The 12,445-nt window shown below is 38.9% G+C and overlaps 2 pseudogenes; both read right to left on the bottom strand.

The window, feature by feature from the left end:
• Nucleotides 1–2,293: 2,293 nt before the first annotated feature.
• Nucleotides 2,294–3,213, bottom strand: LOC113922104 (annotated as a pseudogene).
• Nucleotides 3,214–10,114: 6,901 nt separating this feature from the next.
• LOC113922366 lies at nt 10,115–12,209 on the bottom strand (annotated as a pseudogene).
• Between the last annotated feature and the right edge of the window lie 236 nt (nt 12,210–12,445).

Below are 12,445 nucleotides of genomic sequence, written 5' to 3' on the forward strand. Positions count from 1 at the left end.
ATGTTTGAATAGGATATAAATAGGTTTGAATAAGGGAAAATGAAGGATATTTCAGGTAAGTGAGTATTCTGTGAAAAGCTTAGATTTTGGTTTAGGGTTAATGTTGACGGGTTGCAGAAAATGTTTGGATTAGTGAGGTTGAACGTAGATGGCAACTATGAACATAGTTTGGCAACTCTGGATTGCTAAGAGAATGAGTTTCAAAATTAAGTACTAAAAGGCTTTAGAAGATTTAAAGGAAGAAGTACACTAATTAAAATAGTGTTTAAGGAAAATACATATTGTGATATTGCTTAGGCTGACTAATACAGAGAAGAGATTAGAAATAGGATATCATTAGGCAGTTGTCAAGATAATTCTGGTTGAAAGATACAATTTTAGATTAGAAGTATGGCAGGAATATGAGATGTAAACAAGAACTTTTTGATGGAAGAAACTGATAACACTGAATGACTGAAATAGGGGATCTAGAAGAAAGAGCTGAGGGAGAGCAGGCTGGTGTAAAAATTTGTCCCTTCTATGTCAAGGGAACGTACACATAAAATTAAGTTCAACAAAGTTCTGAATATTTTCATTGTTGAAGCTGGGAAAATGAAAAGCCATGATCAATTTCAGTAATATTTGAGTTATGTTTAGGAACTGGAGTTGGGTCCAAGTGTGACCTGTTATTTGATGCACTACCTCCAGCTCCAAAGACCTGACACAAGGCAACCCTTTTCCATTTCCTCTTACTGAGTCAGTGAACAAGAGGAGACTATCTCATCATCTAAATCAGAAGGAGAGGATTACCTTTTATGAGCCTACTGAATTTCCAGTATTGGACCTATCCAGATGCACTTGATTGTTGAATGGCAAATTAGGAAGGATATTTTTTTGAATCTACAATATTCTTAACTTTCCTGTCATCATCTGAAACAAGCAATGAGATTCCTAGACAAACTCTGTTTGCTAAGGATTCACAATTCAGGTGAAGTAATCAACCCAACTACTAAGTAAAAACATACAACATATAGATGCATGCTTAAATTAATTATCAGAAGAGAAGCTTTTGAACATGTAGTGGGATTTTGTAGGTTTTTAGAAATTTTAAGTGAAAAAAGAAGAAAGGCCTTGGAGAATAGAATTCTATTTTCCCTGAATATTTTTTATTTTATTTATTAAAAAAATTTTTTTAGATTTTCTTTATTTATTTGAGAGAGAGAGACAGAGATAGTGAGAGAGAAAGCACAGTGGGGAGGAGAGGGAGAAGCAGGCTCCCCGCAGAGCAAGGAGCCCAATGCGGGACTCGATCCCAGGACCCCGGGATCATGACCTGAGCCGAAGGCAGACGCTTAACCGACTGAGCCACCCAGGTACCCCTGAATATTTTTGAAGTATAAAAGAAACTTATATGATGGCCATTACCTTGTATGAACAATTAAAGAGTACAAAATAAAAAATACATTTGAGCAACTGGATGATGTTTAATAAGCATGGATAATGGTTGTATATGTGCTATGAAAGCACACAACTTTACTTCCACAATTACTGTTTCTACATTTAATAGAAAAAAATTCCAATTATTTGGTCCAACATTCCTGAATGACTGTTACTTTTTTCCCATGTCTCTCCCTTTTTTCTATTATTTTTTTCCCCAACTATACCTGGATTTTATCTTCAGTAGTCAGTCTGTGCTAACCAGTTGCCCCTTCTCAAATTAGTAACATTTTTGATGTTTTGATCAAGACTCCTAATCTCTAACATTCTTCTTTTTTAAAAAAATTGAGGTAAAATTGGTGTATAACATTATATAAGTTTTAGGTATATTGCATTATGATTGACATCTGTATATGTTACAAAGGGATCAGTACCACAAATCTAGTTACCATCCACCACCATGCACCTGACCCCCTTCACGGATTTCGCCCATCTCTCATTGACATTCTTCTTAAATTAAAGGATAATATAAGTCTGGATATTGAAGAAGTTATCTATGCAGGACTTAGTTGTTCTACCCCTAAATTCAGTCTTGTTCTCCTTGAGTCTATGTTTAAACACCATCAATGGCGATGTCAGTAGAACACATTCAGTACTTGGAAGTCTTGTTCTTTCTCTTCTGTAGTCATATTGTATTTCAGGATACAGTACACTCAAAAAATTGCCAGAATGGGCAGTAGAAACATTTCTGTGGGTAAATTGGCTTAAAGGAAAGAATACAGTTAATTTAAACCACTTATTTGGCATATTCATGAATGTTGCTCATGGGTTATTCAGATTTAAATTTAACTTAGCCTCAAAAAACATAAATGGTCTCTTACTTCTTTGTGAGAAATACAGTGCATTTTACTGTGTCTTTGAAGGCATTTTTCACTTGTTTGTTTTGAAGTGGATAAATGAATGGATTAAGCAAAGGGGCAACTGAAGTAATGATCACAGACACTATTAATAGCTACTCCTTCCTTTGCTGAAGGTTTGGTGTAGATGAAGATACAGCTGCCATAAGTGATGGAAACCACAATCATATGGGAAGAGCAGGTGGAAAAGGCCCTTCTCCTCTGTTGGGCAGAAGGGCAGAATGGTCTTAATGATGTAGGTATAGGAGAGGACTACACACACTAAGGCAATAATGAGCGTCAGCACGGCAAAACTCAAAACAACTCTCTCTATTAACACTGTGTCCAAGCAGGCTATCTGTAAAATAGGAGATGCATCACAGTTGAAATGATCAGTCACATTGGAGTCACAGAATTCCAGCTGGAGGCCCATGCCAAGAGGTGGGAAGATGATTAACAGGCCGGCAAACCAGCAGCAGAGAACGAGGGCAGTGCAGACTCTGCTGTTCATGATGGTCGTGTAATGCAGAGGCTTACAAATGGCCACATAGTGGTCATAGGACATGGCAGCAAGGAGAAAAAATTCTCTTGCTCCAAAGAGGACAACAAAAAATAATTTGGTGGCACAAGCATTATAGGTAATGGTATTATCTCGAGTTGTCATAGTATATAGGATTCTGGGAATAAAGACAGTGGTGAATGAGACTTCTAAGAAAGACATTTCGGAGGAAAGAATACATGGGAGTTTAAGATGGGAATCCAAAAGTGTGAGGGTGGTAATGATGAGGTTTCCAGTCACACTCAACATGTGAGAAACAAAAAGAAAAAGCAGAACTTGTATTTTTGGGTCATCTGTCAATCCCAGCCGGATGAATGTTGTTACTGTGGTGTGATTTCTCATCACTGCCTTGCACCAAGTCAAGAGGGATTCTGCCTGGAGACAGAAGTGTCATAAAAAGCTAGTAATGGGCGCCTGGGTGGCTCAGTCGTTAAGCGTCTGCTTCGGCTCAGGTCATGATCCCGGGGTCCTGGGATCGAGCCCCGCATCGGGCTCCCTGCTCAGTGGGGAGTCTGCTTCTCCCTCTCCCACTCCCCCTGCTTGTGTTCCCTCTCTCGCTGTGTCTCTCTCTGTCAAATAAATAAAATCTTTAAAAAAAATTAAAAAAAAGAAACACAAGCTTATTAAAACAAACAAACAAACAAAAAGCTAGTATTGGAACCTGAAGAAAAACATCCTGGCAAGCCGGCTCACATGCACTTTCTTCTTTTACTTAATTCCATTTGTTAACATAGAGACATCTATAGGAAATATCTAGTATGGATCTTGTGCTTTTAACTAACTAGAAAGCATATTTATGAAGATATCAAATAAGAACAAAACATAAATCATATGTCTGATTTGCCGTTTCTCAGCAATATTGCCTTATTGTACAGATTTTATTTGTCCTTATCCTGGAGATAGTTGTGTCAGTTTTCGATTCCCCCCATCCTTACTTTCCTTTGTTTTTCCACACCGTACTGAAATGGTCCATTTTCAAAACCAAGAAGGATCTGTTAATTAGTGGTTTTGGTGTGTTTTTTGGTGTGTTTTAAAATTAAAACTTATTTTTTTTTGGGTAATCTTAGGATCACAGCAAAATTGAAGGGGAAGGTACAGATATATCCCATATACCTCCTGCCTTTACAAATGCATGGTCTCCTGTATTATCAACACCCCCCACCAGAGTGTTACCTTTGTTAGAAATGACGAGCCTACATTGACACATCAGAGTACATAGTTTATCTTATGGTTCACTCTTGTACATTCTATGGGTTTGGACAGATGTTTAACTAGTATTTTATGTTGATCATCTCATGTTGTTAAGCTGAATCTTAACAGCACATTCATTTATGTTAGTTCCGCTCTTTTCACTTTGAATTATTTCTAAATAGGGAGATAAAAAGTTTAAAACACAAAGATGTAGTTTTGTTTTTCACCCTATGTTTAGGCAAATGAGAGTATTTTTAAGCCAGTTTGGGACTGCCTAGGCAGAGGTTTCCTGAAGTGATATAAAGAAATGTTTTTCTGGAACTTGACTATAAACCCAATTTATATATACTTTAAATATAAGTCCTGTTGTGGTGCTTTGGGTCATGGATGGAGTCCAGAGGGAGTGATCTGTGGTATTTGTTTCTTTGCCAGCCTGATCAGCCTGACCAGCCCTGTGTTCTTCATAGCACTTAACCTTCGGAATCTGTCTTAGGGTTTATCTTAGTGACCTCTTTGAACAACTTCTGCTGCTTCCCACTTCAAATCAACTTTCCTCACTAATAAACCAGCTCCCTACCCTGCTGCTTATGTTTTCTGGCTTTTGACGTATGTAACTTGGCCAAGCAACATCCAGAAACAAATGGACACATATGAGCCAATCTTCGTAAGTGTATTATGAAGTACCTTACCTTTCTCAAGGACATTTGTCACTGTCTACTTCTGCACCTCCCATGAGTGTTAAGCCTCCCTGTACTCCAATTTACATTCCCCACCCCCTGAAATCCCATTAGATAGGTGCTAAGGAAATTCCCTCGCTCCTTCATGTCAAAACAGCCTCACTGAGATTCGTATTTCAAGCAGCTGCTTTCAGGTATCCATCCTGTAAAAGAAGATTCAGTAAATGCATTCTCATTGGAGATATCAATGGTTAATAATAACTTAATATATTAGCCTATAGTAGGGTTTTATTCGGGGGAATTGATTGTTACATGAGCAAATTTAGGCATAACTCTAGTGTTTGTAGGGAAATCCTATACACTTCCACACGAGAGTAAAAACTAATCTCTTATGTTTTAAACAATTGTCCCTGTTTGTATCCAATGTATGTTTTCTGAATAGAGAATCAAAATTACATTAAGTTACTCTTGTATTGCTCAAGTAAATAATCGACATTTATTCATTCAACTAAATATCTAATAAGCCTGTTATTTAAAGAACATAATATCAGAGCCTGGAGCTCCTGTCCTTAACAAATTGCTCCCTCAAGGAGCTTTCAGGCTACCAGTAGGAGATAATATTGCATTTTGATGCACAAGATTAACAGTGAAAATAGAGCTGAGCATTTTGGGTGATAACTACTCCATGCTTGTTCCTTGGCCATCACTCTTAGTTATTAGATATTTATTAGTTATTAATAGCTATTTATATTTCCCTATATTTATTCAGTTTCTCTAGGTTTTTTTCTTTTTACTACCATTGGCTGTGAATCTGTAAGAGATTCACAGCCAAATAAACTGAGTCAGCAAGGTGTACTGCTCAAGGTTCACAGACGTGATCTGGGAACAGAGACAGGTCCCTCCCCCCTTAGCTCATGGGAGAAATGACTTACTGGAGAAATAGTGTCTTGCCACCTACTTGCCAGGGGAAAGACTCTGATAGGCCAAACTGAATGATGGGTCAGATTCATTTCTTCCCTCTCTCCCTTCCACTGTAGAAGAGTGTAAATCCTTGTACTGGTTATTGACAATGTAACTCCATTTCTCTCTCTCTCTTATGAAGTTCTTAGGATCTAAAATTATTTCTTTCTCTTATCAAAACATGAATTCTTCTATATTGATAGGAAAGACTGATGAACTCAGTCATACTAGTATTTGATCATGAATTTAATGTTTAAAATGCTTAATATAATATGTGTTAACCTTCAGCGACACTGTGTTTTTAATTCAGGAAGCTTGTAAATAAACGCTACTTTTGATAATGCAGTTAAGCCTGTGGGGGCAGATCCTTTGGATATAAGACTGCTTCGTCTTGGCTTTTACCAGCAATCATACTGATGTTCTCTGTTATACTGGGAAAATTTCTCTGGGGGACTAAAACTTATTTAAGTTTGAATTCAGATCAATTAAAATTTGAAACAATTTAATCAAATAAATAATAAAATTTACCACCCTCTTCCTGTAAGTAGTGTTTTCAATTACCGTTCACAGATAGGCCTTGAAGACTTACCTATACAAAACCACTTACTTTCACTGGCACTTTGGGAGTTAGATGAGTGACTGTGAGTCAGTTTATTCTTTCATCGACTTCCTATGTAGTGAATATATTTGGGACACTTTGACCCTCCTTAATTTTGGAACAAACCTCATTTAGTCTTCATTTGGGTCAGAGGCTGTCCATGGACTAGATGGAAGAGATTCAAGAAGAGTAAATTCTGCCACCACTACCACCCTTCTCCCCTCCAAAGAAAAGTGGTGAAAAGGACCTAAATAACAGAGAATAAGGGGAGGTTCCTTGAAAGGTAATTTGTAATACTGATATTATTTGATTTCTGTGACACTAGTGGATATTATTGGGTGGCAGTGTCTTTTCTGTTGCCCTTTATTTTTCTATCTTTTAAGCTTCCTCAGCTTGGGGTGCCTGGGTGGCCCAGTTGGCTGAGACTGTAATTCTTGGTTTCCACTTGGGTCATGATCTCAGAGTTGTGAGATGGAGCCCCGTGTTGGGCTCTGCACTGGGTGTGGAGCCTGCTTAAGGTTATCTCTCTCCCACTCTTAATCTCAGGAAACAAACTGAGGGTTGCTGGAGTGGTGGGGGGTGGGAGGGATGGGGTGGCTGGGTGATGGACACTAAGGAGGGTATATGCTATGGTGAGTGCTGTGAATTGTGTAAGACTGTTGAATCACGGACCTGTACCCCTGAAACAAATAATACATTATATGTTAATAATAATAAAAAAGATTCTCTCTCTCCCTCTCCTTCTGCCCCCTGCTTCTAAAAAAAAAAATACAATAAAAAAAGAGCTTCCTTAACTCATAGTTGTGAAATAACCATGGCAGAAAATTCTAATTTCATATCCTTCAGAATAACAACCTATCAGAAATGATTCCTAAATACTTTTCTGCAGTATCAATTATAACGAACTGAATTCCAGATTTTAAAAATTGACTGTGTTCACCCGCTGCCTATGTTTGGAGAATTTGGAAAAATATGTCATGACAATTACTTACTTTTCTGACAGTTCTTTATCAGAGGCCCTTCAGAGAATCACAATTTGAGCAGCTTTCAGTTGGTGAGGAGTTGTGTGTGTACTTCTGTTCCCACTCTCATATTCCACCTATCACAGCCCCCAGCCTTACCCTCCACACAATCGTGTGTGCACACACATACCCTCTCACAGGCAAGCCTGACAACTGACCTTTCCTAAATGTCCACGGCTCCTGATACAATGAGCCCAGGTTTAGTCTCCGCTTCTCTCACCAAGGCTATAAAATGGCACTGATACTAGATTTCACAGTTGCTGTGTTCATTTAAAGGAAAAAAAGCTGCAGAGGTAAGGAACTTTCTCTCTAGGTTTGTCAGAGTGGTATATCTGATCTTCTTGGGCAGGGAGGCAAGCTTCCCTGCAAATTCTATAATAGCAACATTTCTTTTATATGTTTAGTTTGTTACCAGTGCACAGGGAACATCTGAGTGAACAACAAAATAGTCCTTGGTGACCCAGTTTCAAAAGTTACTAATGAATTGGTCGCAGTCTAATCAACAATGTAAAAACGCATGTAGCAGTGGGAACAATGTCTTCAGAGACACTGAGGATGGTCTGATGCCATCTGAATTCTGTTTGGATTTCTCTGTTGAATCTCTATATTTCTCCTAGAATTAGACATTCTGGCACTTTGGATATATTATGTATTATTTATCTTTGACATAAATCTTAAATTAAAAAAAAAATCCCAAACTATCCTGATTTTACAGAAGAAGTAACTGAGGAGCAGAGAAATGAGTGGTCAGAATGCCCTACAGAGCTGGTGCAGGGTTTGGGTAAAGGTTTATTCAAATATCAAGATTCTTCTTCTTCCTCCATGCTACCCTAGCTACTTGTCCCCATATTTAAGAGACTTACCCACATTTAATTTTCAAACTTGATGTTCTTTTAGTGCTACCTGGCCTTTATTTTCATAATTTCTCCTTCTACTTAAGACTTTTCGGCTAGGCAGTGAAACTACTTTTGGTATTTGAAGCAATGGAGTTTTGCCTCCCAAATACTGAATAAAAAAATTGCCTGGTTCTGGGATATGTTTCTGGTTTTGCTATGGTTTATTACTGCCCAGTGAACTTGAATAGAGCTTTTTCTTTGACTATCTCTGCTGTCATTTCTGGAGATTCTTACTCTTGCTGCTCATATTGATCCCGGTGTCAAGTGACAGAGTAGAGGTGTGTTCCTGCTGCCCCCACTGAAGCAGATGTCTTTACTGCCCCTGTACTCAGTCCAGCCGGTGCTCCTGTGCTGAGGTTTCTCACCCTGACCAGCCACATCACATCACACTTCTGTCATCCCATTGTTGGCAGAGAGTGATTGAAAGTCTTCCCTGGCAGAGGGGGTAGGCTGGGGGAAAGGAGATCTCTCTATTTAGAGTAAATTTTTGAAGAATGTCTTGATGGGCTATGGCAGGGACTGGTAATGTCCTGTCTGGTATTTCTCTTCCCTTATCCATAGCAACTGAACCTCTATTTTATACAGGGTGCAAACTGCCCAGATAAAATACTACTCAGTCTCTCTTATACCTGGTATGGCTATGTGACTAAGATTATGGCCAATGATACACATTACAATTATTTTAATCACTATTATTGCTACAGAGCCATTAATTTCCCTACAAATAGTGTTTTAGCTGCATCCCACAAATTTTGATATTTGTTTCCCAGTCATGGGTGTCTCTCAGGAAAATTTGTCAGTGATTTCTAATTTAATTCCATGTGGCCAGATAACATACTTTGTGTAATTTAAATCATTTAAAATTTAACAATGCTTGTTTCAGAGCCCTGAATATTGCCTAACTTGATAAATATCATTTGTGAAACTTACAACAGTTCTGCCCTTTGTTTTTGTCCTTGAAGTGTTCTGTAAATGTCAGATCATGGTGATAGATAATGTCTTCTGTATACTTAATGGATTTCTGGATAATGATTCAGTTAATTATTGAGACAGGCATGTTGACATTTTTTTATTATAATTGTGTTTTTTTTTTCTTTTTCTTCTTGCTGTTTTATCAGATTTTGTGGCATGTATTTTGAAGTTCTTTATTATATGCATAAGCATTTACAGTAGTTAAGGTTTCTTTTTTTTCTCTTAAAGATTTTATTTATTTATTTGAGAGAGAGAGAGAAAGAGAGAGAGAGAGAAGGAGCAGAGGTAGAGGGAGAAGCAGACTCCCCAGTGAGCAGGGAGCCTGATGTGGGACTTGATATCCGGACTCTGGGATCATGACCTAAGCCAACGGCAGACACTTAACCGACTGAGCCATGCAGGCACCCAGTAGTTAAGGTTTCTTGAAGAATAAATAGGGTAGTTAAAGTTTCTTGAAGAATAAACCCCTTTGTCATTGAAAAATGATGTTTTTATCCCAATTAATATTTTTTGCTTTAATCTACTTTGATGTTAATATGGCCACTCTGACTTTTTTTGATTAGTGTTATTATTGTGTATATTTTTCCATTTTTAAACGTTCCCTCCCTTATTTCTGCCTTTAAGTTTTTAAAATTGTCTATGTGGTTTATTTATTTATTTAGTTTTAGGTGTAGAATTTAATGATTCAACACTTACATACAACACCCAGTGCTCATCATAGCAAGTGCCCTCCTTAATACCCATCACCCATCTAGCCCACTCCGTGTCCACCTCCCTTCTGGTAACCCTTTGTTTGTTCTGTGTAGTTAAGAGTCTGTTTCCTGGTTTGCCCCCCCCCTTTTTTTTTTGCTTACTTTTCTTTAGGCAGCAGAGTTGCCTCTCTTTTCCCTCCCAATGTGACAATTTTCTTCTTTTTCTTTTTTCCAGTCAAGAAACATTTATTTGGATAAGAAAGGAATCTGTAAGGCTAGGGGCTGGGAGTCTGGCCTGGGTTTCAGGCCTGGGACCCAGCAGCCGAACAGGCTGGGAGGGGCATGTCGTCTTGCTGAGAGTGGGGAGAATCTGGTCCTGGTTGGGCCGGTAGAGAACCACGAAGCCCTTTGGAGGAAGGATAGGACTTCTGTTGTCTTCTGCATGGCCTATCATCAGATAAATGGATTCTTTCTTCTGGGGAGGCACTGCTGGCAGGGCCTGTAAAACTTCAGGGGGTGTCAGTGAGTGGAGAGGGCAGGTCCAGGCTTCCGGTTTTGTAAGCACCAGTGAGACTGACAGTGACATCGGAGGCTTCCCCTGGGCCCGGAACCACAGACTTCACTGTTGCGGGCACCACCAGGTTGCTGGTACGGATGTTGGTCTCCAAGGTGCCTATTCATTGGCACTGCTTTGGGCAGGGGACACTGGGCACATTAGGGCTCCCCAGAGTTGCCTGGGCCTCAGAGGAGGCCTTTGGTTTCTCTGCAGATGGGAGTCCGGACTTGGGGCCTGGGTTGAGGAGGGGCGTACCCGACCGAGCATCTTCCCCGGGGCCCTGGACCTGCCCTTTTTTGGTGGTGCACTGGCAGGGTCTTGTAGGAGGTGGAGAAGCTATTGGCGTGCCGTGATACTGAGGTCAGAGACAAGCTGATCCAAGAGCTCATTCCCTTCGGAGGAGATGGGACCCAGGGTTGTGTCGCCACAGAACTTCCCCAGCCACTTGGTGTCATCGCTCACGGCTCTGTGGACCGAGTTATAGCTGCAATATGTGTCAGACTCCAGGGCAAACTTCCTGAAGGTCAGTGAGATCACCTCACTTTCAGTAAGACTTGTCACAGGTGTAATTTTACCTTTTTTGTTTGAGTGCAAGCAGTTCTGGGTCTATTTTTGCTCCGCACCAGGTTTTCAGTTCTTAGCAATTGGTCAGTAAGTATTTGCTGGCTTCATGCTGGAGGACATTGCCTAGGTTCCTGAGGGCATCCCTGGCATGGGTTGGTACCTGGTCCCAGGGCTCAATGATGTCCAAATGTGACAATTTCTGACTTTTAAGTTTGCTGTTCAAATAATTTACATTTGATATGATTGTTGATATGCTTAGATTTGAATCTAATATACTATCTGTTCCCTATTATTTGTGTTCTTTCTTAGTTTCTTTTTTCTTCTTTTTCTACTTTCTTTGAGATTAATTCCATTTGATTCCCTTTTTTGACCTATATGCTATAAACTTCTGTTATTTTTGGATTTATTTATAGCATACATATTAAACTTATCACAATCTATCTTCAATTGACGATATATCCCTTCATATATATAATTAAGAACCATACAAGTGTGACTTCTATGTTTATCCTCCTGGCCTTTGCCCTCATACACTTAACATTTATGTATGTTTTAAACCCCGCAAAATAGTGGAGAAATTTTAATCTGCATTTCTGGGTGCAACGTAAAATGGTGCAACCACTGTGGAAAACAGCATAGAGATTCCTCAGAAAATTAAACATTGAATTGCCCATATGATCCAATAATTCCCCTTCTCAGTATATACCTAAAAAAATTGAAAGCTGCAGATTGAACTAATATTGGTACACCAGTACTCATAGCAGCATTCTTCACCATAACCAAAAGATAGAAGCAGCAAAATGTCCACTGACAAATGAGTGGGTAAAGAAAATGTAGTATATACATGCAAGGGAATGTTATTCAGCCTTAAAAAGGAATGGAATTCTGACACATGCTACAACATGGATGAAACTTGAAGACATTAGGCTAAGTGAAATAAGCTGGGGGAAAGGAGCAGATATTGTCCCAAATGCAAGTCAAATGTCTTCTGAATATATTTCAAGTTTTCAAATGCAGAAGAATGAGGAAGGGGATATAGAGCTAAAAGAAACTTTCAGTATATTCCAAATCAACACAAGATGCATGGTAGCCAATCTCCAAAAATGGGGGCAGTCTAACAGGATAGAGAAAAATCTTCTAGGATCCAGAAAGCTGGAAATGGGCTGAAAAGCAAAGAAAACTCACCAGTATGAAGACAATGGAATGGCATCTTTGTAATGCTGAAAGGGCAACAACAACAACAACAAACTAAGATTCTTATTCAGCAAAAAGCTCATCAGATGTGAAAACAAAATAAGACATTTTTACACAGAAAAAGCTGAGGTAAGCTATTTCCAGTAGAGTTCCACTTAAAAGAATGCTAAAAGTTTTGTTTCTTTTTGTTTTTTTTTGTTGTTTTTTTTTTGTTTGTTTTTTTAGAGAGAGAGAAAGAGAGTGTGTGAGCGT

Source organism: Zalophus californianus, chromosome 9 (assembly GCF_009762305.2).
Source record: "Zalophus californianus isolate mZalCal1 chromosome 9, mZalCal1.pri.v2, whole genome shotgun sequence".
Lineage (NCBI taxonomy): Eukaryota > Metazoa > Chordata > Mammalia > Carnivora > Otariidae > Zalophus > Zalophus californianus.